This window comes from Ambystoma mexicanum, chromosome 8, assembly GCF_040938575.1.
Source record: "Ambystoma mexicanum isolate Mex_15411 chromosome 8, UKY_AmexF1_1, whole genome shotgun sequence".
Lineage (NCBI taxonomy): Eukaryota > Metazoa > Chordata > Amphibia > Caudata > Ambystomatidae > Ambystoma > Ambystoma mexicanum.
The window spans coordinates 1,056,699,289-1,056,725,455 of record NC_090929.1 but is presented as its reverse complement, the minus strand read 5'-3'; positions in this window follow the sequence as shown (position 1 = coordinate 1,056,725,455).

The following is a 26,167-nucleotide window of genomic DNA, read 5'->3' as shown; positions in this document are numbered from 1 at the left end:
TCCTATACTGTAGCCCTATCTTATCTGGACAAGTGAATATTTGGCGAACAGTGAGCGGCACCGGAGATATGCAGCGGGGAAAAATGTCTGCCCATTCGATCTATAACTTGCGGAAAATCAAGTCTCAACCTACAAAGGATTGCAAGGAGACCAACATGAAGGGCAATAAACCTAAGAAGAACGCAAAATTTTCTAAACCGGTGGAGCAAGGTGCCATCACTGAGTTTTTTCCTGTGAATCCTCCTCCTGAAATAAATTCCACCATTATTGAGGAAATTGCCGTCCCTGATCTAAGTGGCTGCATTCCTTTAAACACTACCAACCTTGATGACATTGACAATAATTCCCTCTTAGATCTTTGCTTAAATATACGGAGAGGAATGTCGTCACAAACTCCCCAGATGTCAACCAGTGGTAGAATGCCTCTGAATGTAAATTGTACGAGCACCTCCCCTGGTTTACACAATTCCGGTGGAAGCGGCGGTCGCTTGTCTGCTTCTCCTAATCTGGCAATGGCATCGATGGAGGATGTGCCCGACAAAGAGGCTGAGGATAACAATTGTCTGCATTCAAGCTCAACGGAGATAGCTGAGCTCCAATCATCGGTTGCTGCTCTGCAATTTGCGCTCAAGATCCTATTGCAAATGTCAGGGGTATTTTGACAAACACCAATACCCTCACTATGGTGTTAGATCTGCAGGATCTCCATCGTGAAGAAGCGGAAGCGAATCTATCTGCCGCCTTGCACTTATCCGAGGGGATTGAAGATCGGGAAACCATGGTAGAGGTGGTAGCTGAGCTTTCTGAATCCATCAGGAGCTTTGTAGTTGAGGATGTACTACCGGAGCCGGCAGACGACCATGAGCCAGTACAAAGCCCTTTTGCTCCCCCCTCACGGAAACAACGTAGATTGGCAAAGAAGGCACTTAAAAATAAGAAATCTACAATGACCGCCCCACTCCCGATTGTTGGACCTCGGCCTGTCCCTGAAACATGCTCGAAAAAATCCAGGAAAAGACTCGCGAGAGCGGCTGCATGGGCATCAACGACCAAAGGTCTCCTTACAGACTGGCTAGTGCCGGAAGAAATGTCCCTCTGTATGGACTCAGACGAAGCCTCTCTGGTAGACTTGGAGCAGGGTTTTGTATCGAGTTTGTCAGTATGCCTTGAACAACCTCCCGGGTCAGCGGGAGAATCATCTTTGCCTGTATTGTCTGACCAGAAGAGCGTAGCCAAGGACACTAACGAGAACCGCATCTGCTTCATCAAGAATCTATACACGAGTGGCAAAACCCCTGGCTGGCGCGTTCCGAGTTATTAGTCAGACTCTATTACATCCCCCAACTCTGTGTCTTAAAATCGGATGATTTCCTGTTTGTCAAACCTCTGAAGGGTCCCAACCCTCACGTCTCGGGCTTACATTGTACTTTCCTGTCAACTGCGCGACTGATTAGGAAATTCAAAGAGGAACTGCGTGCTGTTGACATCGATATTGATGTGGACCCGGACGAGAATGATCCCTGCCCTGAATCAGGACATTGTCACTCCTGCCACCCCAGCGAATGATCTTAAGCCTGCGGCAGGGGAAAATCTCATCCTGGTCGAAATACAGCAAGTTCTTAAGGCACTTCTGGAATCCCTCCCGAGAGCTCTACAGAACCATTGATGTTTTTCATTACTCACTTGGAACTGTCGAGGCTTTGCCCATCTTTTGAGGTCGGAGGGCTCTGTAGACCTATTGTCCAAACATAGTTGTATTTGTCTTCAAGAGATTTGGTCACTGGACCCTTTATTGCTAGATGGTTTTGCTATCTATCAATCTCCTGCTAAACGAGGCAATAAGGGTCGCCCATATGGGGGTCTAATCACAGGGGTGGTAAACACGGTTACATCACGTAAGATTCAGAGTAAAGCAGAGGACCATTTTATGGTGGTAGAGGTTGAGTACCTTGAGGAGGGTGGCTTAGGCAGGTTTCTTCTTATTAACTTGTATAACCCACCAGGAGCAGTAGTGAGAGAACTTTTACAAGAGGCAATACAGGATCTACTGTCCTCTTGGTCGCTGAGGTCTGGTAATGTTGCAGTGGGTGTTATGGGGGATTTTAATTGCCATATGACAGGTGAGGCATTCATATCTACTAATCCTAATCTTAGCGCAATATGTCTAATGACTCATGGAAAAAAGGAGGTTGAAGGACTAGGCCGGCTCCAATTGTTTGATTCTTGGGACCTGACAATGATCAATGGCCGTAATCCAGGAGACAGGCCCGGGAAACATACTTGGTCAAATGGAACATCATTCAGCACTCTGGACTACATATTTATGTGTCCTGAGATGCAGTCTAGAGTTGTTGACATGAGTGTGACCGCTAATAAATGGAGCGATCATGCGCTGCTTCATTGCTCACTCCGCCTTCCTATCCCTCCCATTTCACCATTGAATATTGGCAGCATTAAAATCAATTGTGCAGGATCTAGAATAGTTTGGTCTGAGAAAAATATAAGATCGGCCACAGAAGCTCTAAATCCTGCCGCTGCAGTTGGTTTCCCTGAATTCAATCTTATGACTGCAAATGACATAGAAGATTGGATCCTGGGATTCTCAGGCAAACATGCCACGGCTAAAATGGGGTATATGTTAAAAACTAAGGGCTTTAACCGCCCTATAATAAGGGAATTAGGGATGCCAAGAGAGGGCTGAGAGTGGAGATTCGGGGCCTTAAGAGCTTGAGCCTACCGGGAGTCCTATACTGCGAGAAAGTAAGAAAAGCTAAAAACAGATATAGAGCCATCATTAAGAGCATAAAAAGAGCAGAGAGGAATAAAACATATAAAAGGCTAGTACAGACTATCTGTTCTAGGAATTCTCGCAGTATTTGGGCACTCCTAAATGAGAATAGAGAGAAGGTCAAAGACCCTTTAGCAAACCCAGTTAACGAGGAGGTATGGGTAAAATTCTTACTAGACCGTAATTCAGGGTAGACAGAGCCTTTATTATCCCTGAATAAGGCCCCTATCTTTCCGCACTTTGATGTCTCAGCGGTGGCTATCTTGAACAAAATAAGCGCTCTTAAGTCATCTAGAGCCCCCGGCCCCAACGGGCTGGCTAATGCAGAAATCAAGAACCACCCTGTATTCTGGGCCGACTTATTCTCCCTACTCTTTAAAAAGACCTTAGCACAGATGACAATTCCCCCAAGCTGGCAAACAGCATTTCTCATTTCTGTTTTTAAAAAGGGCAGTCGCACGGACCCCAATAACTACAGTCTCCTTTGTATGCTCGAAAACACAGGAAAACTCTTTGCCTCATTACTGCTTAGCGAAGTGAAGAAATGGGTAGAAGAGACTAACATACTTAGCAGATTTCACGATTCAGGCGCGACTTCTCCACCTCACACAATCTACTGGTGATGGATATACTGCGTACACGGGCGATCAGCAAGGGGCAGCCACCACTGTATGCCGTCTATATTGATTTTAAGGCTGCCTTCGACTCTATCCCTAGAGCGAGATTATGGGCTAAGCTTGAAACAATAGGATGCCCCACAGGTCTCTTATACTATCTGAGACTTTTGCACCAGAACACCTCCGCTCCCCTAAGATTAAACCACGAAGGCAGCATGACCAAAAAGGTGATCCAAAATAGAGGGGTAAAACAGGGATGTGTTACAGCTCCCCTTATTTACAATTTGTATGTGTATGACATTCCAGCAGTGCTAGCCGAGGTTGATAATTGCCCTCCGAAAATTGGTGAGGCATCGTGCGTAGTCCTGGCGTATGTGGACGACTTGGTCGTATTTGATAACACCATAGGTGGACTCAGGCGCACTGCCTCCACCCTATGGGAATATGCTAGGATCAATGGCTTGACCATTTACCTGGATAAGACCAAGGTGCTTAGATTTACCAGGGAGAGAGCATCCCGAGTGAACCTGATGGTGTATCAAAATCACATACTTTATGCCCCCTCCTATCGGTATCTTGGAGTAGAAATCGAGCCCCATGGCGATTAACTTCACTGCAGACAGGGACGCATAACCAGGGCGACGCAAGTTACCGCATTAATATCAACATTCACTAATAAGCAGGGTGGTTTCACTCTTTGGGGGACACGAAATCCGCCCTCGCCACCTCCCGCTTCCTGGTTCCCACCAATCCCGCCCCCTGACCCGCCTCTGCGCCCTGATTGGTCCCTCTGCCCCTTCGCTGTATCCTAGTCCTTGCCACAACATCCGCGACCCCCTTTGTGCAGCTGATTTCCATCGGTGAGTGTGCCCCCACTTGTGCTCCATTTTACTTGTATTAAGGCGCCCCTGCTCCAAAGCGCAACCCGACAGCCCCAGGCCCCGAAATCCGCCCTCGCCACCTCCCGCTTCCTGGTTCCCACCAATCCCGCCTCCTGACCCGCCTCTGCGCCCTGATTGGTCCCATCAAGAAGATCAGCATTCATTTCCAGTCCTCCCCGGGCAGCCCTCTGCCCGTGCAGCCCCTGCGGCTAAGGACCCGAGGCAAAGGACGGCGCATACAGTGGACAGCTCCTGATCGTATCTGCAGGTATCCGCAGGAGAAGCAAGAAGCCAACAACAAGTAAGTGTGGCAAGGGCGGGGCCAGAAGCAACTACTTCAGGCCATACTACCCTACCATCCATCTAACAAAGCATCACCACTGTAAACTCATTATATCTGCACTCAGAAACCCTGTCCTTTACATGTGAAAGTTGCATTTAGGAGTTGTGCCCAATTGCATTTAGAAGCTGTGACCAATAGCCTCTCTGTGAAAGTTACATTTAGAAGTGTACCCAATTGCATTTAGAAGCTGTGACCAATAGCCTCTCTTTGAAAGTTGCATTTAGAAGTGTGCCCAATTGCATTTAGAAGTTGTGACCAATAGCCTCTCTGTGAAAGTTGCATTTAGAAGTGTGCCCAATTGCATTTAGAAGTTGTGACCAATAGCCTCTCTTTGAAAGTTGCATTTAGAAGTGTACCCAATTGCATTTAGAAGCTGTGACCAATAGCCTCTCTTTGAAAGTTGCATTTAGAAGTGTACCCAATTGCATTTAGAAGCTGTGACCAATAGCCTCTCTGTGAAAGTTGCATTTAAAAGTGTGCCCAATAGCCTCTCTGCGAAAGTTGCATTTAGAAGTGTGCCCAATTGCATTTAGAAGTGTGCCCAATAGCCTCTCTGTGAATTTAGAAGTGTGCCCAATAGCCTCTCTGTGAATTTAGAAGTGTGCCCAATATCCTCTCTGAAAGTTGCATCTAGAAGTGTGCCAATATCCTCTCTGTGAAAGGTGCATTTAGAAGTGTGCCCAGTAGCCCCTCTGTGAATTCAAAAGTGTGCCCAATAACCCCTCTGTGGATTTAGAAGTGTGCCCAATAGCCTCTCAGAAAGCTGCATCTAGATGTCTGGCAATATCTTCTCTGTGAAATTGCATTTGGAAGTGTGACCAATAGCCTCTCTGAGAAAAGTTGCATTTAGAAGTTGGGCCCAATAGCCTCTCTGAGAACAATTGCATTTAGAAGTGTACCCAACTGCATTTAGAAGTGTACCCAATTGCATTTAGAATTTTTGACCAATGGCCAGTCTGAGAAAAGTTGCATTTAGAAGTGTACTCAATTGCATTTAGAAGTGTACCCAATTGCATTTAGAATTTGTGACCAATAGCCTTTCTGAAGGTGGACTAGAGTGCGTGAGTGTGTCGAGCTGACAGGAATGTGTAGGGCAACCTTGAACGCATGAAAAGAATAAAAATACATAGAACGGACCTGACCCCATAGATTTGCGTGACGTACATATTATGCTTTGGAACGCAGGGAACATGTGTAAGAGCATATATCATACCACACCCCACGCTTACTCTCTTCTTTACACCACCACTCAACTAGAACACAGAGATACTATGACACCATTCGGTATAACTGTTCTCATATCAACATCTCCCGCTCACTCCCCATCACTCTAAGTAAACACTGCTGGTTTCACACCCCCCAGCCAGGCGTTCACCTCAGGCCTAACGCAGCCACACTCGGTCTGGATAAATCCTGCCAGAGCGAACACATACTCCTGATCTCTCAACCACCACACCTACCGCTAAGAAGCAGCTACCACACGAATTCCGCACCAGCTGCACACATACCTGGTGCGCACACGCACCTTTGGACTCTCTCTACTCTCTCTACTGACCTGAACTTCGGTTCCCAAGGGCGTTCAACCTACCAGCGCCTTCAGACCATACCAATGGTATATAAGGCGCTATATAAATGCAAAATAACATAACATAACATAACACGACACTTATATATCCAAGTGTTTGCCCCCATGATCATCTCTGGCCTTGAGTCGCTCTTATCATTCGATCTGGCGTGGCTTCAATGATGGAGGGCAAATTTTGGCGCCGGATACTGGGGTTGTCCACGGGAGTTCCCATGGCTTTCATTAGACTTGAACTGGGCCTCCCATCACTGAAAGCCGTGGTACTTAAAAGGAGGGCAGGGTTCTATATTAAGATGATTGGCTGCTCTACCAATCCCTTACTGTCCGTGATCCACCAGGAAGTAATCAAAAAACATACCACTTCACCCCTACCAAAAGCCATGACTAAATTCTTTGTAGCTATAGGCTGGACGCATAGAGGGGCAACCATCACCAAGGAAGTTCTAAATGCACTAGGGAAAAAGGTGGACTTGTGGGATTGGCTAGAGAATTTCTCACATTTGAGCAGTCTAAAGACCTACCAATTTGTAAAATACAGACTATACACCTTTGTGAAACCCCAAGCTTATCTGTATCTTTGTCCTACGAAAAGGCTTAGACATTTTATCATCTTGTTCAGACTGGAACAACTGCCCACGTTGAGCAACTTGGGAGCCAGGGAAAATATCCCTGCCAAAGAGCGAGTCTGTCGCCTATGTAAATCCCCAGAATGCCTGGAGACTGCCAAACACCTCTTAACTGAATGTCAGACATCAAATCATACAATCTTATTATACCTTGGTGAATTTGCACACAATCCTCTAACCATCTGTGAAACATCATTCTGGCTTTATTGCACTAACACCTGCAATATGCATTTGTTTATTGCACTGTATAATGTCTGGCAACAGATAGAAGTATGTTTGGGCTCCCTGATCTGAGTATGATGGTGTCAGAATCAGACAAGTCATATTGTCTGGGAAGAGGTCTATTACCAATTTTATTTTCCGCACAACTTTGATACAAGCAGGTTCTTGGAAAGATGCTCATCTATTACTTTATGCTGCTAAGATTGTATAGAATTTTGGGAAAAGATATCAACAGATATATTTTAATATGATTCTTTCCTATTTGTTTATTTAAACATTTTAAATGATTTTGTTTTTCCCTTTTTTCTTCCTGTATACTATATTTGTTGATGATTTGTTTGCATGATTTGATATTAATGTATGTATTTGTTTTATGTGTAAAGTTTGAATTCATGTTCAATCTATATCACATTAAAGAATTATTATTATTAGAAGGAACGTACTACTTACTACTGTACACTTCATAGCCACTCAAACTGACTAGTATCTTATGGTGTGGTGCACAATCCTCCTGGTTGTCGCCACTCACACCTTCCAACAACTCAGAAGCCCTTATCGCCAAAGCATTAGACACCACCTGTTGTGGTCCCCATATCTTTCCTCCACACTCTCCACTTCCCAGCAACCCATCACTTTTATCACTAACCCTGGGTTTCCATTGTGCTACCCTGTTAAGGTTCCACACTTGGGGTGGATCCAGCCTCAAACCTTTGGGCGGGGGCTTGATGACAGTTTTAAACAGCAGGTCGCAAGTAGGGCCATGAGTGATAGGGAATAGCCAATGCCCTTCCTAGTGCAAGCATGTCCACTATCCGTTGCTCCTTTGCTTTGGGCATTCTGACCTCTGTAACCCTCATACATAAGTTGTCTCTCTGCTCCCAACTGTACTGAAAATATTGATGGAACCGTAAGGGTCAGTGCTAATAAGTTAGTTGTACTGAAAATCAAAGAGGGCGCTTTCTGGAGGTAATGTGGGGTGACTAAAATGGCTTTGTGGCCTACATAGTTCACTGCAGTATTCCCATTAACCTATTGTGCTTTCAACTCCCCCTTCTTTTGAAATCAGGAGGCTAGATGTCTGTTACTCCTACTTTTGGCCCATTAGATCCCTCTTGACCCCTATTTTAAGGCTAATTTGATTCATATAGAGATGCTAACCACAAGGAGGAGTGAGCCATCTAAAAGTTGAGCAGAGCAGTTATGTCTTTGGCTTCATTATGGAGGGTTTATTGATGTGGGCATGGCAAGGTTCTGTTCTCTGTCACTGTGCGTATAATACTCGGTTCTCACAGGTGATACATTTGTTGAAGTGCCCCTTTGCCATCAGCACCCCAGGCTGAGCACCACAGCAGAGAGCTGCCTTCTGCCTTCAGCTTCCTCAATTTGGCAGGGCCCAAGACCTCTAAAGCTCATTGCTGACCCTGCAACGGCCCCACATGCGAATACAATGTGCCCTTGCGTGACCGGGGCAGGGCTTAACAACTTCCAAGTTCTTGAAGACCTGGATGCTCCTTTCTCCACCCAGATACCCTTTTTGACCCTTATTTCATCCGGGATTTTGATGTGATTCTTTCCCCCGTACTTTCACATTCATCATACATTCTTTGGTAACACCTTTGAGATTTCAACATGCATTCCTTTAACATCCTGGGAGACAAAGTAATGCCTGGCACACTGTTGGATGGATGTCCATGATGAATTTAAGACGGACGTCCTCTCAAGCCCATGCATTAGCTGGAAGGGGGAGACACTTGCTGATGCATTCCAGGCCAACCTCACTCTCCATACCAAATCACTGAGTGCTTTACTCATGTTCAAATAATTCCTTAGTACTTGCTCAAAGTCCCTGCTATTTATTAAATCTTTCCATCAGCCTGTTTGTCTTCAGATGATAAAAAAAAGGTGAATTTACATTGAACATGCTTGCTCTCATCATATTTAATCAATTCTGTACTACGGAACTGTGGTATGTTATCACTCACTACTACAACTACAAATATCACTCCTATCTGAAAACATATTGGGCCTCATTACAAGTTTGCCGATCCGGTAGATATGGTGCCGGCAAGCTACTGGCGCTGCTGCAACCAGACCGGCAAACTACGAATTCTGCTTGTGGGTGCCTTTGCGCCCGCCAGGTCTGACCTGGTGGGCAGACTGGCACCTGCGAGCTGAGCATGTCGGATGCACCGCCACCATTCACGAATGGTGCAGGTGCATCCGGCTTCCTCATTCCCATTGAGCCCTAGAGGGCTCAATGGGAATGGGGAAGAATATTTTCAGGTGCCCGGGAATGGGCAATTACCGGGTCTGGCAAGGCCGTAATGACCCGGTAATTGCCCATTCCTGGGCACTGGAAAAATGTGCAAGTTTGGCGGCAACCTGTCGGTTTTACCAGCAAGGCTAGCACTAAACTTGTAATGAGGCCCATTCTCCATTAACTGCACACCTTCATTCCCCCATCATCTGCCACGCCATCTTGGCTTCAGGCCACTTTAATCAATAACCCCAAATCACCAAAAAGTATTTCCATTTCCAGCTGAGGAATTTGCATGGGCCAAAATGTCGATCCCCAAATTTCTCCATTCCCTCTCTGGTATTGGCAAAAGGCATGACATCTGTCTATGCAGCCAAGTACATTTATCAGAATTCAAAGAGGGTCAACAATCTCTTGCCTGCATCTCAACAAACATAACAACACCTGGCCACCAATACTTTTCCCATACCTTGCAACTTCATTGCTGCCAAGTTTCCCTGTTCAATGTCTGAACCTCAAGCCAGTCCTCGTTGTTTACATATTGATGGCAACCATATATACTAATCAGGATGTGAGGATAAAATAGCTCCAACATCTGTCGCTCCATGGGGGTTATAAGGCCAACATGATTTTAGTTTTTTTTCTGGAGAGAGCCTCACTGAGATCTGTTCAGATTTTTAGAAGAGGAGGAGGGGGGGAGGTTCTTAGGATAAAGCTGTTGCGTACGAGGCTGTGCTCATGTCCAGTCCCCAATGCAAGAAATTATATGTATAGGATAGTATCAAAATTATATTGCATTCCCTTCCACTTCACTCGTCTTTCAGTCTGTGGTCATGCAGAAATGTCACTCTGAGGGATGGCTGACACAGCTGATTTCTCTTCCCTCTGTCTCCATCATAATCACCTTGCACACAGTTCAATCTGACAGCCGATTGGGCCATGTCAGATGTCATTTCATCCAGGTTCAGGTAATACCTAACAGACAAACACGCGTCCATGCTTCAAGGGTACGCTTGAGCACATCCCATGGCCATCATGCAACCTTCACTGGCTAACGTCAGTACATCTGTGTAAGTACTAGAAACTGACCACCTGTGTATATGCTTACTCACAGGAGCACTGTTTGTCATTTCCCAGCAATGGAAGAAAACACCAAAATCCAGAGTGAACAGATCAAAACATAACAAACACATTAACACAGTATGCACTCGAAATTGTACACTCAAAACAATACAATCAGAATACTACACTTGGAGTAATACGTTCAGAAGAACATTTGTGGAACACAATACAGCAAAATCGCCATTAAGAACAGGGATGCAGAAGGCGCATGCACGAGCCGCGCATGAAGAGCTAATCGCATCGGGCTCCCGACGGCCGCGGAATATATCCTGCAATTATTCCGCATATCGGAACCATCCAACCTCAAGACACAGCACCCCGGTGGCGGACGTCCCCAGGCAACAATAGCTGCGGCCTCGGGCGAAATCGATCCCGGGAAGGCGTAGAACGCGACCCCGGATTCGCCAGTGCGAGACTTGCTGCCATTGCCGTGCGGCTGCAGAGTGGCCGCTCCGCCCCTCCCCCCCTGAGCCATCGAGGTGTGGGCACTTCATAGAAAGCAGGAGACGGCCCCGAATCGACGCCTACAGGCTGCGGCCCGGAGCCCCTCTCTCCCCGTGCCACGCAAGACAGCCGGACGCCTGCCCACGCTGCCGGGCCGGACCGGACGGCATATGAGAGGAGGAGGACGGGGGACGAGGCACGGAGCCGAGACCTCTCCGCCCCTCCCCCCCGCCACTGGTGAGACAGCAGCATTCGGGGTTGAGCCGCGATGCAGACACGGACAACACGGTGTCGCGCTCCCCCCAACAACATCGACAAGGTACGTGGAGCCTCTTCCCCCCCTCACCCAACGAATTGAGGGACAGCATTCCGCACGAAGGAAGGGGCACACCCCCCCTCCCACGACAACAACAGAGCTGGGTGAAGGGGACTGAAGGCGCTCTCTGCCCCCACCTCTAAGAGCACCCTGTACTGGTGTGCATAACCTCACCCTCACACTGCGAGAGGGCTTGAAAGGCCCGGAGGACTGGCCACAAAGCGGCAACTCTGGAACACGATTGTTGGAGGTGCGAAGGCCCCTGCTGCAAGACCCGTAGCCCCACTGGTGAAAAGTTCTGGACACACACCCCACAAAAGGGGAACGGCTCCCGGTGGGGACGAGCATTGGAGCAACCTCCCCCCCACAGCTCTACCGGACCACTGCAGATCGAGGGCGTTGGGCACCACTACCGCTGGGAGACTGGGCCGTCACCCTACAACCCGGACCCTGGGAAGATAACACTCCTACAGAAGTGCACGTGGTGGGGTGTGCGTGACAGCGCCCCTCTGCGCTTCAATCCACTCAGGAACAGTACACATTCGAGACGGTGGGCACGGTCCTCACGTGTACGCAACTACAAGAAGCCCCCCCCAGTGGACCACAGATTCTCCAACAAGTATACCAGACCACCCAGAACTGGGGATTGGCGCTTAAGCAACCCACGCAGCCCCTGTCCCTGCCGGTGCTTCGAAACAGAGACAGAGTGGCAGAATATAGACGACCGGCGAGCCCACCCCGACTTGGTCCCCTCGGTGATCCCCGCGGGTTATCCTCACGACCCACCCGGGCCTAAACCCTCACATAAACCACCGATACGGTCATGGGCAAAGACAAGATCAAGCGGCAAACCCTGCAGAGTAAAATGGACCTTTACACAGTGGAGACCCCCTCCCGCCAGGAGACACAAAACCCGGCGGAAGGAGGCAACATGGAAGGAACTCAGGACCCCCAACTCTCCCTGAATGACTTAATGAAGGCAATTGGGGACTCGAGAACTTCGCTGGAACTTAAAATAGGAGGTGTCTCCACGGAAGTATCTCTCCTACGCCAGGATCTCCGCAACCTGTCGTCCAGGGTCGGAGAAGCGGAACAAAGGGTGTCGGACACAGAAGATAACGTCCGCCAGTTGGAACAACAACTAGCCATAATCGCCCAGAAAGTCAACCAACTTGAATACCGGGCCGAAGACAGTGAGGGCAGGGCACGCCGCAACAACCTCAGGATTCTCGGGATCCCGGAGAGAGAGGAAGGCCCTAGTGTCGAACTTTTCCTAGAGGACTTGCTACCTCATGTCTTTGCCACCAAGAAATTGTCGAAATTCTTCTCTATCGAGAGAGCACATAGGGTACCCACCGGGAGACCCCCCCCAGGAGCCCCGCCTAGAACAATAATAGCTTGCCTCCTCAACTACCGAGACCGAGGCGCTATCCTGCAGATGGCACGGGCCTCCGGCCCAATCAAATACAACGGCTATAGAGTGGGGTTTTTCCCGGACTATACCATAGAGGTCCAGAGGGCCCGCCAGTCATACGACTCTGTCAAGAAGAAACTTCACTCCTTGTCAATTAAGTTTGCTCTCTTCTTCCCGGCGATACTCAAGGTCCACCACGAGGGCACGACCCATTTATTCCACAATCCCAAAGAAGCATGGGATTGGCTCGAAACACAGATCCTCAATGGGCCCATGGCCCGACGCTCCCCCTCCGGACCGCCTGCGCGCAAACCCGGGCCCGGGCAGCGCTCACCACCCGTCACCCAGATAGACCCGGAAACCGCATCGCCACAGCGTCCCACCCAAAATACCACAGAGAACGGATGAGGTCTGGGCACCACAGAACCGAACTTGCCACTAGATAACGCGGAAACTACATCATTGCGGCCGTCACCGTTCAGGTACCGCAGTCTCCACAAGGGCTACCACACTAGGTCGGGTCATCCCGACGCAGTTTAAGTTCACCAAGTTATAAGTTCAATGTTTGGGCGACAGGTGCTCCCAGTTGGGGGGGGAGTACAGGGTGGGGGGAGTTCTGAAGGATCGAGGAAACGGAATCACGAGAAAAGAACGATGGAAACCGACGAGAGCAGACAAGGCAAACAAATACTGTTTTGGGCCAGGACCAGAGACACAAGTATCTGCCAGCCTTCAGGCGCTCCAGTGCGAAGCGGCCCCCGGATGCCCCCCCCGAGAGGAAAACGACATACGCCCCCGGGGGGAAAAACGCAATGGCCACTAATCCTCCCGGCTACCCCACCAAATAGACTCACGCAGACAGGATGAACTCCAACAAGGTGACAATACTGTCCTGGAACGTCAATGGCCTCGGCTCTAGCATAAAGCGGAGACTGGTGCTCCAGTACCTAAACCGACACTCGCCGGACATTGCCCTCTTAAATGAAACGCACTTGATAGGCACAAATACCAACTTTTTCAAAAGGTCCAACTACTCGAATGTCTACGATGCCGGATTCACGACAGGTGCCAGGGGCACAATGATTCTCGTTCACAAGAGAGTCCCTCTCCAGGTTAGGAAGATCAGGGCGGACCCCCGGGGCCGCTATGTACTGATGCTAGCGGACATCTGGGGCGAGAAATGGGGCCTGGCTGCAATTTATGCCCCCCCCACGCTGACGAAAGAACTGCTCGCCGAGCTTCAGAGCTTGCTCCTGGAGGAGGAGGCTGACGTGTGGGTGCTCGGAGGGGACTTTAACAAAGTAATGGACATCACAGTCGACAGAACCTACAGGCGAGCTGGAACATGCCCCACCTCCACACCGCTCGCCACGTTCACTGAGGCCTCAGGAATGGTGGACGCATGGCGCATACTTCATGGAGACGAGGCAGGGTTCTCCTTCTACTCAGGGGTCCACAAATCATTCTCCAGGATCGACTACGCCTTCGTCCCCCGCAACATGACCCACAGGCTTCTCAACGCTGCATTCCTCGCGAGAGGAATTTCGGACCACTCCCCGCTTTTTTTAACTCTCAAAAACTCCTCCTGTCGCCCGGACCGTAATTGGCGCCTAAATGTATATCATCTCCGACTTCCTGAAATTGCGGAGGAGCTAGAAAAAAGGACAACGGAATATTTCGAAATTAATGAGGGCTCGGTGAACTGCCCGATTTCGATCTGGGAGGCATTCAAAACAGTCCTACGAGGGGAGGTCATTTCAACGGTTTCCGCCTACCAACAACGCCAAGTCCAGAAGATCAGGGAAGCAGAAACACGCATCCTGGAGTGTGAGCGACAAATCCTTATACAAAACACCCAAGAAGCAAAGGAAGCGATGCTCACGGCGCAAGACGCCCTCAGTAACCTGTCCCTAGACAACGCACGAACTGCCGACCAATTAGTCCGGAGCCAAATATATGAAAGGGGCGACAAAGCTAACAAGACTCTGGCCTGGTTGGAGGGACGCGTGCAAAGCAGGGGACACGTAAGGGCAATCAGATCTCTGGATGGGACATTGTTGACAGAAGACTCGGATATCGTCGAGGCATTCGCCACCTATTACAAAAATCTTTATACCCCACCCATTGGGAATCCATCAGTTGAACCCTCTCTATACCTCGATCACATCGAGATTCCAATACTCCCGCAACACCAATCTGATCTCCTGAATGCGGACATCACTGACACCGAGGTACAAGATGCACTGGCGCAACTCCAACCCGGGAAAACTCCGGGCCCCAATGGATTCCCAACTGAAACGTGGAAGTGCCTCGGTGGCATGCTACCTGCCCACATGCACCGCATGTTTCTACGCAGCAAGGAACTAGGAGCACTTCCCCCAGACCTCAGGAAGGCATGCATAGTTGTCATACATAAGCCTGGGAAACCCCCGGAGGAATGCGCCTCCTATCGTCCGATATCCTTGATCAATGGCGAAGCGAAGGTCCTCGCCAAAACACTCGCTAACAGACTTCTGCAAGTGATGGAGACCCTCGTCCACCCAGACCAATGTGGATTTATGCCCAATAAATCAACCCGGATGAACTTACGCAGTGTCCAATTGGCGCTGTCCAGGGCAAAGGAAATACCAGCCCCACTTGCCCTCCTGGCGGTGGACTTCGAAAAGCCTTTGACTCTGTGGGGTGGGATGCTTTGTGGGAGATCATGGCTAGGATGAACCTGGGGCAGACATTTATATCCTGGGTAAAACTTTTATATGCATCCCCGGAGGCCATGGTGAGGGTGAACGGCAGGTCTGCCAAACCTTTCCCCCTAGGTTGGGGCACGAGACAGGGATGCCCGCTGTCTCCACTCCTCTTCCTCCTTGCCATCGAGCCGCTAGCGATTGAGCTTAGAGCTAACACCAACTGGACTGGTTTCGTCTGGCCGGGAGGGGGAGAAGACCGCCTCTCGCTCTATGTGGATGACCTGCTCATATACCTCAGTAACCCGAGTACCTCATGCCCGGTGATCTCCCGCATACTCAGGGAATATCAGTACTTTGCAGGCTTGAAGGTTAACGATGCCAAAACCATCTTCTTCCCGATTCAGGGTGGCGAGTCGGCGATCCCGGAGACCTGCCCATATCACGTCTCTATCAGGGAACTCAAATACCTGGGTATACGACTCGACCCGACGCTTGACGGGTTCCCCCGGCTTAATATAAAACCAGTCATAGAGCGGTTCAACAGAGACACCCCCCATTGGCAATCTCTTCCCCTATCACTAATGGGCCGGGCCGCATTATTCAAAATGATGACCCTTCCAAGACTATTGTATGTCCTCCAAAATGCCCCATTCCCCATCCCCCGAGAAACATTCGCACTCATTGACAAGACCCTGCGCACACTACTATGGGGCGGGAAACAATCCAGGATTGCCCTTGAAACGCTCCAGAGATCGGTGTGGGAGGGTGGCATCGGTTTACCCTGCATACGCACCTATTACCTGGCCACACAGATAGGGGTGGTGAATGACTGGATCCACGCGGATCCCACACTCCCGCACACCCGTATAGAGCTGGAGACCATGTCCCCGCTAACACCGCTCCAAACCCTCTACGCCACCCACGATCAACTCCCGGTGCTGCCCATAATGACCCACCACATCCGGCGCGCATGGCGGGCCGCACACAAACTAATCGGCTGGGAAGAGCAGCCAACACTATCGCAACCCATATGGCACAATGCGCTCCTCCCGGAATTAGTGAAAATGGGCTCCTTCGGTCACTGGCTGGCAAAAGGAATACACACATTAGCACACGTAATACAAGAGGGTCGCCTCCTGAGCTTTGAGACCATGCGCGAACAATTCGACCTGGCACCCATGGACCGGTTTCGGCATGCGCAACTATCCCACGCCATCCGCACCCAATTCCCCGACACTACAGTCGTACCTCCCTGCTCTCCCATCGAGACCAATATCCTTCCACAGCGCATCTCCTCTAGGGTCACTTTCACTCTCTATCAGGCCCTTAACTCATTCGGGGCTACACAACTCGACTGCCTAAAGGCAAAGTGGGAAAGGGACCTGGGACCCCTGGAACCTGAAGATTGGGTGGAGGCGTTAATGTCCCCCAGAGAAATTGGAATAGAATCCAAGCTCAGACTAATACAATTGAGGATTCTCCATCGTTCATACCACTCACGCACTGCGATGGCCAGATGGGGTGGAATAGAAGACGGGACATGTGTCCGATGCAGAACTGAACCAGCCACCTTCTACCATATGATATGGGACTGTCAGGCGATACAGGCCTTCTGGGTGGGCTGTGTCAACACAATCTCAGCCGCTCTGGCGACACCAATCCCTAGGGACCCCAAGATGATACTCTTGGGCATTGGGGGTGAAGTAGACCTGTCCAAATATGAGAAAATGTTTTTTGGCAAAAGCATTGGGGGCAGGCAAAAGACTTATTGCGGCCAATTGGGGATCTGCCGAACCACAGCCTGAACCGTTGGACTAATGAGTTGGACAGGTGCGCAACCTCAGAGCGCCGGATCTATAATGCAAGAAGCTGTCCCCGCAAATTCGAAAAAATATGGGGTAAATGGCTAGACGCTCAATGAGCCCCGCGGGTGGGGGTACACCGGTAACGCTGCTAGCATTGTTTGCCTGCCTTGCCCTATTGATGTCTTACGGGCCCTGTTGCTATGGATAATTGCCTTCAACGTGTATACCGCTGATTCATGTCTTATGCGTGTAAGTTTCTCTATGTTATGTTGTTAAAATTCAATAAACAGAGTTATAAAAAAAAAAAGAACAGGAATGCATCCAAGTCCAGACTATGAGGGTTCCATGTAATAATGTCGCCACAAAAATATCGCCATACAAAAATATCGCCGAAAAATTGTCGTTTTTTGTGGCAACATTATTACATGGAACATGCGGTGGACACCCCCGCAAACCCCCTTTTTTTTTTTTTACGGCGACCATATTTGTGGCGATATTATTACCTGATACCACTATGAGCACACTATGACCAACACCAATACGCTAGAAATAATATGCTCGGAATAATTCTCAGGCAATAATACTGAAACACTCAAAATAATGCACTTGGAACAATACGCACTTAATACAATTCAGCCCAATAGCCAGGCACTCAGCAAAACAGGCACTGGATACAAACCATGAGCACACCATTACCAAAAACAATCTGCTCAGAGTAACACACTCTAAATAGCCCACTTGAAGTGTGTTCTGTTATATTACCTTATGATATACTATGTTACTGGGATTTATACCGCAGAGCACTTCCATTTGCTCTGGCTGCACTGAAGGAGGGGGGAATAGGTTAGGTTAGTGGAGGTGAGCTCAAATGCTAGATAGCTTTGATGTTACATTGATGCCTGTAGATCATAAGTAACTTGAGTGGTGTGTTGTTGTCTATTAGTGAGTTTCTGTGTCAAGAGTTTAATTTCGTCTAGAGATGGGCTTTGTGTGCCTGTGCATTGGCCAGGAGTGTGTTATGTAAGTTGGTTGTAGCAGTTTACTATTCTTTTGTTTGAAGTCTGTTGCAAGGGATGCTTCGATTGCCATGTCTGAGTGTCTTGGTTCATCTGCAAACAGTGTGGCTGAATGCAGGATGCAATTGTGGAGAATTATTAGAGGAGGGATTACATGCTCAAAATACAATCGTGGACAATTTGATATGATGTGATGTGGCATTTATAACACGCCTGTACCCAAGTGTTTCTAGGTACGACAAGACAAGGAGTGGGAAACAAGGGAGGACAAAATAACGATCTTACTAGGCCTTGTGTCATTCAGATGGCACAAGTGCGGGGAAGAGGGAAGGGCAGAAGTGCCACAGGGTGGGGCAAGTGCAGTTAACTCACAAGTGGAGCCATCGGGTGGGTGTCTCATAAATGCAGAGAGAAGGGACTGTAGGGTTGCAGATACAGACCTTTAGGTGCCTCGTAGCCGGGAGACAGTGCGACGGCAACTGGACATGTAGGAGCCTGGGCCCGAGTTCAGAGGGTAACCAGGTGAACAGTGCGCAGAGCAGTCTAGTGCATCAGCAGGGGAGAGGGAGAGAAAAAGCAGAAACGAAAAGGAAGGCCTTGAGTTGCTTCCGGAACCCGAGGTGGTTCTGCTCAAGTTTGAGAGAGGCAGGGAGGCTGTTCCAGAGGGAGCCCCCAGCCGAGGAGATAGATCTACCCCCAACTCTCTCCCCAATAGTCATGCACAACGTGCACTGCATCGAGGGTCTGAAATCAGAAAAGAAGAGGTACTTGCACTTTCAGACATTGTGATCCGAGGCCCAGTAAAAGTATCACAAGATACCCCCTTAGGAGTCAGTGTGTATGATATTGCCATGAAATAACTTGACAATTGCTATGTGCCCAAGACCAATGTCACCACTAATAGATACATTTTTTACTCTAGAAAGCAAAGGGTGAGGGGGGCTGTGGAACACTATTATCTGCTCCACCACAATTAGCCATCTAATGAAGGCGCGGTACAGATATTGAAATCAAATAATAATTCACAGCAAGAATAAAACAGATCAAGAACATGTGTGGTGAGTGGACCCAAGAGGAAACTCTTTGACCTGCAATAAAGGCCAAGGTCGTGAAAATGTACGCACGCGACACGAAGGAACAGAAGAAAGGTTTAGTATAGCATAAGGAGCCTCATGTAAATGTAGCAAAGCAGAGGACAGAAGATCACTTAAAGAAGGAGCAGATGTCAAACCGAAGGTTGGGCAGTCTACTGAGCTTGAAACGATTAGAGCCTGATTATGAGTAGGATGGTATTACTTTACCGCCCAACTCATTCACTGTTACCGTATATGATAGTAATCCGTTACCTGAAGGGTCCGCGTGATTCCAAGTCATGCAGAACTATTTTGTTATACATTATTGTGGAGTCCCGAAGGACTCCATGAGGTTCAACATGACCACATGTGGTAATTACTGCATGAGCAATTGCTGCATTTTGTAACATTATGGTGTGGCGGTAATTACCTCCACACAGCAGGGGAGGCATAAATGAGTTTCAGAACTAAATCTTAGAGTGCGGCGAAGTGATAAAACATTCAGTATTCTAAAATACCAGATGTCTTACCAGTAGTGCCAAACTTTTAATCATGCCATCTCTCTCTCCCTCGCTCTCTCTCTGATGATAATAACCAGCTCATAAATATTTGTATCAGTTTTACATGGGGTAGGCTGGCGCAATGGCAGCCAGCCTACCCATGAACAGCATGCTGTGTGGTGGTGATTTTGTAAGGCCAGCTGCAGCAGTCAAGGCCTACCTAAAACAGTCATCATATGTCAAATATAGGCAGCAACATGTTGAAAGGAAGATGAGTTGTTTTGGACAGTCTCATCAGCATGAGCCTGTTATTGCCAGGCGGGTCAGTGGCATACAAATAAAAGATGGAGGGGGCTGTAAGCCCTGCTGAGGGGTTCTCCGAAGCTTCTCGAAGAAGTGCATGTTGCACCACAGACTCCCAAGCGGGGCCACCATGCATGCGCAATGCAAATGATGAGATGTTCATGCTGCCAGAGGGGCACTCCATGCTCTGCCCTAGGTGAAACATATCAGCCAACAGTGTTCACAGACAGTGACATTATTATGCGTACGTCCAATGGCAGAGGCAGCTTTTGTTGCTCGGGTGATGGGTAGCGCCGGAGTGGGCACTGATATTGCAAACGATTCAAGGTCAGTGGCGGCAGATGAATATTTTTAGCGGAGGTGCATTAACATCGCCCACAGATGAGTGCGAGTGTGCAAGAATAGTGTGGCAAGCCCTACGTGATGTAGGGAGATCGCCCCAGAGAGCGAATGCAAAATAATGTGTTGCAATCTGTGCAGTCTACAACACAATGTTTGTGAAAAGGGAGTAAAAAGTCATACAATTGGTTCTCTATTGTAACACATGAAAAGATCCAGCAGATCTGACATTGAGTGGGGATCTAACCAGGGGTGTGGCTTAAATAGTGATCAGTGTTACCTGAAAAGGGGAGCCGCATAAACCAAACAATAAATCACACGACCCTGCAAACATGTACTTTGGGTCATGCTGCATGGTCTCCCGTTGTCTGGTTTGCCTCCAGTCTGCATATTGTAAATACATCTCTCTGGCCCAGTTTGTAATTACATAAAACACTCTCAGACTCAGTATGTAAACAAATATGTCGGGCTCATTTTGTTAAAAGCAGTAATTGATTCAAGGGGACCAACAACATTAGCATTCACGTGCTGATGGGTCCCAGTAATGAAATGTTCTATTTGAACAAAACAAAGTGTAAAACAAAAGAGTAAATATAGGCAAAATCTCCGTTACTCTTGCATGTTACTCTCGGTTTTGTAAAAAATATGTAAAAGCTGCCTGCAAATTCCATTTACAATGAACTTGTGTGCTTTTACCAAGTGTTAAACGCAAGCAGATTCCATAGGGATCAAACCATTAGTTTTAGGTCTGCATTAAAATCTCATGGAGGCATAAAACTAGGCGTTTCTGCAGGCAAAGTGGGCATGAGGAGGAAGAACAGTATTTTCCCCACCTGCCGGTCAAAAAAGTTTTCAAAATGACCCAGAACGTAAAACAAGCCACTTCGACTCCCTCTGCGCTCATATCTACCCCATTATGCGCATCCTGCACTCGTTTCCAGTTGCAAGGTGTGTACAATTCAAGGCATTGTTTCTGGTGCATCAGTCTTTGCATGGCTAAGGACTACCTACCTGCAAGCAAAGGTTTGTTTTTATGTCCGCTGCCGGGCACTGGGGTTGGCGGATGCTTGCTTGGTTGAAGTCCCTCAGTGTAAACTGACCCGTGTTGGCTGGTTGGTCTTTTTCAGGCAACCACCAACACGTGTCACATGCCTCTTTGTAGAATTCGCTTCCTCGGCCTCTCTGGGCAGTGGATGACTTTGACGAATCAACTTCCGGGGCACCAATGGTCCAGGGATGCCCATCAATCAGCCCCAAACCTCTAGTAAACCAGAAAGGATCCGAACAGATTCAAAACACAAGCAAATTATAAACCTCCTTGTGCAATTTTGGTAACGTGGACAGAACGGCAGGCTTAACTCCTCAAGGTCGTGGATCGCTGGTTAGTTGCAACACAGTGATAAATACAATTATTACCCAAAGATAAACGGGACTGTCCAGTCAAGGTTGTATACAAATATCTACTTTATTATTATTCAACAGACAGTTCTAGCACACTACAAAATACAACCCACTGTGTAAAGGAATGCAGATGACAGACAGTTCAAGAAGGAAAAGGGATGTACTCTGTATACTGACAGGAGGTTAGTCGGTAAAGCAATGGGTCATACAATGTCACTAGGGACCTTTGGAGAAGGACCAGGAGGACAGAACCGCAATGTATCTTGTGCTTTTAGAAGTTCTTGGTTCTAAGATCTTGCTTCCCTCTTGGAAATCCTGCCCTTCCTTCACTGGTGGAAGATGTAAGGCAGACTGTACCTTCAGCCAGGGTTCAAAGGAGTTATTCTTGTTACTTCTTGGAAAGTCTTCAGATGATCTGCCAAAAGAGGGGCTCAACCCTCTTTTAAAGCCAAATGGGCCCCACTGATTGGTGTGGGCTAGCCTACCTTAATGAACCTATCCTGGGTTCCCACCAACAATCTTCTGTTATGCGTGAGGTCATAACCAGAGTGCTTTGAAACAGGAAAGTTAAAGGGGTGAAAACATGTACTACCAAGTCCCACCCATCTTCCTGTCCGTTGTGGATCAAAAGCTATCTCTGCTTAATTGAGCTCTCTGTGGTTCCTGATTAAAGGCAGGTCTCCCTTGAAGTTATGGCGAGAACAGACTTTGTGTATCCATCAAATCACACACTCCTACCCCCTGAATTTGGTACCCCTGCGAGGTTGTCTACTGTAAACACATGTACCAGACATGACACTTCACTGCCCTTGATACAGAGGGGCGAGAGCTAGCTTCAGGTTGACACAGTGTATATCAAAGGTTGCTTGGGGTTTTCCTGTCTTTTCTTAGCCTATGCAGCTAGGCCCCATGGGTGCCTGTTTGAAGTATTCTCTCATGAGTATGCGTCACTGTCACCAGCAAGGCCAAGGAAGGATAGGGCGGATCCATGGAGCTTTTGTTATTTAATTAGGCTGACCATGGCAGGAGGAAGGTTTTGCCCTCCCCTTTTGAGATGCCTTGATGTACTCCTGGGTGTCATAGTTCAATTAAATGTGACAGGGAGGACTGCACCTGTAGGCTGTGTCCACCCAGAGTACACAGGTCTATGTGTATGTCGTGAGGTGTGCACAGGAAAATGTGTGCATATTAGCCCCACACATTTTCCAGAGGTTGATCTACCATCATTCAATTTCATATAAAAATGTTTAAAAAAGCACAGGTAGGCACACACCCACCATGTGGATGGTCGAATTCCTCACAATGACTACCTGTTTTTCAGGCGTGCCGAAAAACGTTTTTGTTTTAGCTTCTCTCTTGCTTATCATCCTGTCTAAGTTAGTGGCATGATGCCTTTGGGCCTACGTTGCACTCTATAAATACTGCTAAAATAAGATAAGCCTTGCACACCTTATTTTTACACTTATTATGCAACAACACATATTTTAAAACGAGCCCAATAAGTAAATCAGTGTAATTCTAAAAAGAAATCAACTTTGAGAAAGGACAAATAGCACCTTGCTGCTTTGCATAAAATCAAAGAGCGTTTTGGCAACATCAGAATAACCAGAGGTTTTTATAGAGGACAAACAGGTGTTTGAAAGTGATTTATGCTAACATCCCTCTGAGCCAGCAATGTGAACTGGGTTTGGTAAACATTTAATTTGCTACAACACTCACCCTAACAGTAACATTTCTGCAAACCTGGGGCATATATACTCTTTTGGACAAGCTTTACTTTTGGCAGTGTGGGTTGTGCTGTTCCTTCTCCTAAAAGCACTATAGCTGTATTGGGTGGGGGGAGAGGAAAGACAATGGTGGTATAGTAGGGGGGAACAAAGGTAAGGTTCCATATTATGAAGGGTTCTGGACACCCTTAACCACTTTATGTGTAGTTTTCCTACTGTCAATACAACCCTGAGGATGCTGCCCGGAAAGCCATTTGACCCTGCCAACAAACCTTTGGGTATTCGTGGGGCATTGTGGAGATGAGGCTTTAAGGTGGTTGTTGGCCTCCTCTAGGAATAGATTTTGTATATACCACCCCTTTCCAACCATTCCCTGAGTTGTAGTTGCCTAGTTAAGTAAACAGGTGGCATTAGGGTGAATCCAGACACCATTTGGAAAACAGATCAGAAAACTGGACAATCTACTCTTTGTATAGCAATGAACTGAGCCAACAACATTGTTGGAGTGTGAGGGAAGCAGAGTGTTTTCAGGTGATTTGGAGTGGGGCCAAATACCAGGCCCGGCAAAGTGGCTATTATGCCATGGCCAGGGTCACACAGGCACTTAATAGGTGTAAAGTGGGCAGTGGACTTAGCTGAAAGTCATACCCAGTGTGTACTGTATATATGATAAAAGGAAATTCAGTAAAACAGCTTTGATTATAGGCATGTTATGTTTATGTTGGCCTATTTTGGGGAGATATTTGCTTGCACTGTAACCACAACTTTCCATTAAGAAATGTATAGTTCATGCAACTGAACCAAATTAACAAGGGGGGTCCTGGGAGTCCCTCTGCCAGACATTAGTCCTGGTTACGAGAGACTTACCCAGAGTCTTTAGCTCATTATCTTTCACAGACAAGAAATATCCCAAACATATCAGTCTTTGTCCTGCCCTGGGGCAGTCCAGCACCGAAATGCTAGGCAATTCTCCTCTGAACAAGAGTACCAACAGAAACCCCAGAAACGTGTTTCGGTCTGGTTGGACCTCATCAGTAGGGTGGATCTGTGCCTCTCTAAGAATAGTGAGCAAGGGGTCCACGTCTGGATTCCCCTAGTAACTTAGAAATCCAGACTTGGACCTCTTGCTTACTATTCTTAGAGAGGCACAGCTCCTCCCTACTGATGAGGTCCAACCAGACCGAAACACGTGTCTGGGGATACTGTTGGTACTCTTGTTCAGAGGAGAATTGCCTAGAATTTCGGTGCTGGACTGCCCCAGGGCAGGACAAAGACTGATATGTTTAGGATATTTCTTCTCTGTGAAAGATAGTGAGCTAAAGACTCTGGGTAAGTCTCTCGCAACCAGGACTAATGTCTGGCAGAGAGACTCCCAGGACCCCCTTGTCAATTTGCATATTTAAGTAACTTTGGGTCTCACCCTTAGTTACTAGGGGAATCCAGACGTGGACCCCTTGCTCACTATTCTTATAGAGGCACAGCTCCTCCCTACTGATGAGGTCCAACCAGACCGAAACACGTGTCTGGGGATGCTGTTGGTACTCTTGTTCAGAGGAGAATTGCCTAGCATTTCGGTGCTGGACTGCCCCAGAGCAGGACGAAGACTGATATGTTTAGGATATTTCTTCTCTCTGAAAGATAGTGAGCTAAAGACTCTGGGTAAGTCTCTCGCAACCAGGACTAATGTCTGGCAGAGAGACTCCCAGGACCCCCCTTGTCAATTTGCATATTTAAGTAACTTTGGGTCTCACCCTTAGTTACTAGGGGAATCCAGACGTGGACCCCTTGCTCACTATTCTTAGAGAGGCACAGCTCCTCCCTACTGATGAGGTCCAACCAGACCGAAACACGTGTCTGGGGATGCTGTTGGTCCTCTTGTTCAGAGGAGAATTGCCTAGCATTTCGGTGCTGGACTGCCCCAGGGCAGGACAAAGACTGATATTTTTAGGATATTTCTTCTCTGTGAAAGATAGTGAGCTAAAGACTCTGGGTAAGTCTCTCGCAACCAGGACTAATGTCTGGCAGAGAGACTCCCAGGACTCCCCTTGTCAATTTGCATATTTAAGTAACTTTGGGTCTCACCCTTAGTTACTAGGGGAATCCAGACGTGGACCCCTTGCTCACTATTCTTAGAGAGGCACAGCTCCTCCCTACTGATGAGGTCCAACCAGACCGAAACACGTGTCTGGGGATGCTGTTGGTACTCTTGTTCAGAGGAGAATTGCCTAGCATTTCGGTGCTGGACTGCCCCAGGGCAGGACAAAGACTGATATGTTTAGGATATTTCTTCTCTGTGAAAGATAGTGAGCTAAAGACTCTGGGTAAGTCTCTCGCAACCAGGACTAATGTCTGGCAGAGAGACTCCCAGGACCCCCCTTGTCAATATGCAACTGAACCAGCCAAATCCGGACAATCATGCCAAATTTGACAAAGTTGCATAAACGTTTTTAATCCTAAAATGATTGTTACAATAAGCTGGTTTTGTGGAGGGTTTTTTAATATCTCAAAATTGTCCTCTCCGCTTACCTAGATTTCTGGTACACACCTAGGCCTTAGGCGGAAGTAATGCTTGCTACAAAAATATAGAAAATCAGATCAGCAAAATCCAAGATATTTAATTTGTAATGTATTGATATGTAAAGATGTATGGGGTGACTAGAAAAAATGGCACGTCTGAGGCTGAAAAATTTATAAAAGGGAG